The sequence below is a fragment of the Phyllostomus hastatus genome, unplaced genomic scaffold, assembly GCF_019186645.2.
Source record: "Phyllostomus hastatus isolate PE091 unplaced genomic scaffold, TTU_PhHast_1.1 phas_contig_159, whole genome shotgun sequence".
Lineage (NCBI taxonomy): Eukaryota > Metazoa > Chordata > Mammalia > Chiroptera > Phyllostomidae > Phyllostomus > Phyllostomus hastatus.
In genome coordinates, this window is record NW_025333640.1 from 27,946,515 (window position 1) to 27,951,665 (window position 5,151).

Sequence of the window (5,151 nt, forward strand, 5' to 3'; positions counted from 1 at the left end):
TTCCCTCGCCTGTAAAATGGGGACAAGAGAATCACCTTCTTCAGGCTGTTGCAAGGATCAAATTATAATGTGCCTCGCCTACTGCTTGACCTGTACTCCGTAACCCTCCCTAATAGCTCCATGCAACAGAATCTTTTAAATGTAGAAAAGACACAAACATATTTGAGCTGTTTCTCTATCCTAATTTATTCATTTATTCAGTAGATATTTATTAAGCTCCTAATATAAGCTAGGTACTCTGCTAGGCATCAACTGTAAGAAAACAAAAAACCATCTTGCCTTTAAACTCACAAAGATTCCAGAATAAATAATAATAATAATATAATGGTGATGATGGTGGTGATGATGATGAAACAGAATATCAAATAAGGAACCATATATAAAATTTCATCTGGGATTGTTGATATTAGAATGACCTCTTCTGCAAGAGTGGAATTTGGCTGAGTCTTGGAGAAGGAGGCAGATGGCCCAGTTCCTGGGGCCACTTCCCGGAGACACTTCCGGGGCTGTAAAGGTCACGCCGACGGAGGATTCAGAACAGAGTGGAAGGGGTGTCAGAGCAGCTGTGACTGGTGGCACTCAAAGCATGTCATCCACCAAGCAAGGAGTTGATCCTAGTTTTTCCTCCAGAAAACTAAGTGATCGTTTCACCAAACTTCTAACCTGTTCATGAGCTAACACTTTCGGGGGGTTCATTGGACAAAAAGAAGCACATTTATGTCTTTGTATTTATTCGTGAGGCTGATGCTCAAATAGATCTTACCGTGCACATTCAAGTAAGCAAATTTCCTACTTAGAATGTCATCACTTTACAATCTTGGGCTGCTTATTCAAAAGTAAAAATTATGACAACATGGGGAAAAATTTGTACGTATTTAAAAGCAATGTTGTTTCTAGTCAATAAATATATCACCCTGCTGGACGCAGAGCTTATGAATGGTACATAGGCCGAGTTCTCAGAGCATTTTCCTACCTCAGACTTGTCCTCAGAACAAGTTCTCACAAAATCGCTTGGAGTGTAAACTTTCCTCAGCGACTCATAATGACTTTCAGACCTTTGACAATGGCGTGATCTAACCTCACACCCAGACACGGGATGCAGGGGATTGCTTTCTTCAGACTCATTGAGAAGTGAGTGAAGACACTTTGTAGCCAGTGTCCAGACCCCTGGGAGTGTGAAGAAGCAGCTGGGGGGGTGGGCGGGGCAGAGCCCAGGGTCGTGAATGGGTGTGGCCTCCCCTTGCCTGGGTTCTGCTAAGCATCTGTTTTACACAATGCCCACCAGCAAAATATCCAGAAAGGAAATGAACCCCAGTGCAGTCAATGTTTCATGAAATGCCTAAGAAAAGACAATGCTAGTGCTCAAGTCTCTTCACACTCTGCCTCCCGTTGGTCACCATTGTCCAGGAGAAAGTGAGATTCTGGGTGTCTTCCCTGAACTTCTTAGTCATGCCCCAGTTGCGGTAAGATTGTGCGTATCATGTGTCCTGAAAGTCGCACAAATTCCACTTCTTGTTTTAAAGGCATGTGTTACAGCCTGTTGATTTTCAACTTCAGGGTGAGGCAGACCTGGGTCTGAGCTCTCCACCCAGATTTGACCCCAAACCAGGTGCTTAACCTTCCATCTCACAGCAGGTAAAACGAGGGAAGGACTGTTGAAAGAATTCAATGAGATGATGGAAGAAAGGTGCTTCACAAGAATGAGCACTATAAATTAATAATAATAGTGTTAAAATTGGACCATAACCATTCAAAACTTAGAAAATAATACTAAAAATTGCCACAGTAGAACTTCTAATCAAGAATAGGGTTTTGGCTTTCAGTTCGGAGGAGGTCTGGGTGCAACTTCATTCTGTCACCCCAAATCCAGATTCATTTGGCATGGGCCCCCTCTACCATGCCACTGAAGGTCAGCCCCAGTGACATCAACATCATGCACCTGAGGTGCCCAGTGGGGAACTTGGTGTCACATCTGCCCTGGCCCCCAAGATCAGCATCTTGGGCCCATCTCCAAAAATGGTTGGTGATGACATCACCAAAGCAAGCCATCACTGGAAGGGTCTGAGGATGACAGTGAACCTGACCATTCAGAACAGACAGGCCCTGATCATCAAAGCTCCCAAAGAACCACCACGAGACAAAGAAGCAGACAATTATTAAGCACAGTGGAAATACCACTTCTGGTGAGACTGTTGACATTGCCCGATAGATACACCACTGATCGTTAGCTGGAGAACTGTCTGGAACCATAAAGAGGTCCTGGGCACGGCCCAGGCTGTGGGCTGTGATGTCAATGGCCACCACCCTTGTGACATCCTGGATGCCATCAACTGTGGCGCAGTGACTGCCTGGCTAGTTAAGAACTGACAAAGAAAATGTTTCCATTAAAGATCATTTGACAGCCAATGGAGAAAAAAGAATATAGGCACTAACTGACCTTTCATGCAAAGTGAAGAATGCAAGCGTGCTTTCCACTCTGTTCTCCACGGAACCCCCAGTGGGCAATACAGTGCTCAGAACATGTTGTATGCTCACCGGCTTAGGGCTGAAGAATTAACAATGAGTTGCCCAAGCTGAAAGAAACCTCTTGTTTTGTAACTAGACAGTCTCGGTCCAAGTAACAAAGCCCTGATCAGCAAGCAAGGCGCAAAAGAATCAGAAAGATAATCTAGCCATCGAAGGCTGTAACATTTCTGCAGAGGAGCACGTGATAATATTCAATCTAGGAGATACTTAGTTTGAAAGTGGACAGATGGTCAGCAATGCAGAGCTTTAACTCACTGCTCTAATGCATATCATTTATTTGGTAGGTTAAATGTGAATAAGACTTCTCTGATTTCTATTTTCAGGTCAACTACTCAGTGATATCAGATGCCTAAAAGGAACAAGAGCTCCACTCTTCATCTCTAGGACACTGGACTCCTCTGCAGCAGCCGAGGGCTTTGCTGTCCCTGCGGCACAAGTTCCTGAAGGTCTCAGTGGACCGGGGCTCTCTGTGCAATGAGCAGATGTGCCCGGTCCTGCAGTGGAGGGTCTCCATAGACCGGGGCTCTCTGTGCAGTGAGAGGGATGTGCCCGGTCCTGCCACGAAGGGTCTCACCAGTCTCGCTTCCCCTTTTCACCCTCATCTTGCTTCAGCATGGAGGGCTCCAATTAACTTCAAAGACCATTTCATGTGTAGAAAAACTCTGATGAAGTGGAACAACAACAACAAAAAAAGCCCTCACTGAACGTCGGAAGTCTACAGGAATGTTAATGAGAAGACATCGTGATTATCACGACGTAAAAACAAAACGAGTGGACTCGCTCTGGTCGTACAAGTATTTTTTTCATTATCTGTCACAGACAAATTCACCCAAGATATGCGAGGCCAAGTAAACACAGCTCAGTAAGGTATCTTCCAGATTTATTTACAATGGAAAACACCACATGTTTGATAACCATTCTTTAATTAGGGGAATAGTTTGTAACTTCCCCTTTGTTTCACATTTAAAACACATTTGTTTTCCATTATGAAACAGTTTGTCAAAAGCGCTGAACCAGAAATTTAACTCTAAGTGAAATGTGGTTTCACCTTGGTCCAGCACTGTTTGATAGAGTGTGTTTCACAGGCCGTAGGGCCTATTATTTCCAGAGGTTATGGAAAAGCGGCCGCACCCCTTGAATTTCCCCCAAGGAACCCTTGCCTTCTATGGAGAGGAACACAGAGTGTGGTGTCAGATCTGCGAGAGTCTGTAGTAACTGAGCTCACTGTGTCACCAAACACATCCTTTAAGGAGAAAGTAACAGTAGGGAGAACATGTATTTGGACACTTGTTGCCCGGTGTCTGTTGTACTGGTGAGATCAGCTGATAGCACAGAACAGACTACTTATGTTTTTGTTTTTCAACAAAACGAGGGTGGATAATGGCATGGGTAAAGCTGTTTCTCGTTTCACAGTGGGTTTTTATCACTGAGCTTGAGATGATCCAGAGAAGACAAATCGACGTGCTCAGCGTGAGCCAGGGTGCAAGGCCCCGGCACAGTGATGTGACGTGCACCAGAAGGAACCCAGAACGGAGTGAAGTGGAAGACCGGTGGTCCACGCTCAAGTGGGTCACTGACTGCCCCCTGCTCCCAGACGGGCTCGCTGCCCTCCCCGGCTGTCCCACAGTCTGGCTGTGAGAGAAGGCAGACCGTCAGTGAGAACGCATTGGAAACGATATGAACATCATTTTCACCAAGAAACATTTGCCCTCTTAGAGGGGCCCTGAAGCTCTTGCACAGCTGTGTGAGTTTAGCCTAGAGAGTTAAGGCTCACCCCTCAAAGCATGAGATCATCTAGGGGCTAACCTGATTGTTAGCAAAAGTATTTAATTTGAGATTTTGTGAGTCGCTTATGTTTCTTGAAATGAAATTTATCCAGAAAGAAAACACACATTTGAAAATTATACTAACATGATCACGGACTTTGGAGGCTAACATGGAACTTAGATGATAAAGAAGTAAAAAAAATAATGAGAAAAAAGAAGAAACAAAATACTTATTAAACACCGGCAATAGTCAAGGCTCTAGAGTTAAAACGATCCAGGTTCAAATCCTTTCCTGCCACTGCTGCCCCTATACCTTTACACAAGGCATTTAAACCATCATAGCCTCAGTTTCCTTTTTTGTAACAGATGAAGAGCCTTTGTGAGAATTTGGTCAGATGTCACATGTGAAGTGCTAGTGCACATACTCAGTCAATTTATTCCATAAATAAAATTGCTATCATTATCATCATCATCATCATCTCCGCCAGGCAGCACAGTTCTGCACAGTAGGTGCTCAGCACTGGCTGACCGCGTTGGATACATGTAATGGAACAGGATCTTTGTAAAGGGAAAGTTGAATGAAGGTACCTACACAATGGCAAGCTGAACTATCAGAAATAAGAGAATTAAAAGGTCAAATTATAAAACATTGGAAAAAAGCTATAAAAGAAAACATTAGGAAAATTACACTACAGCTAGATTGGGTATCAATCAATTTAGATGAAGTAAGAACTTCTAGAAATGTCTATAAACCTTTCAGATTTCAAAACTTAAATTTTTGTCCTATTTCTCTTTTATGGAAATAGAGGTTACAGCCAAGATGGAGGTGTAGGTAGAAACACTTCGCTTCCGCATACAA

General features: G+C 43.7%; 1 pseudogene; it reads left to right on the plus strand.

Moving 5' to 3' along the window:
* Positions 1-1,897: 1,897 nt before the first annotated feature.
* Positions 1,898-4,164, plus strand: LOC123813981 (annotated as a pseudogene).
* The last annotated feature ends 987 nt before the right edge of the window (positions 4,165-5,151 follow it).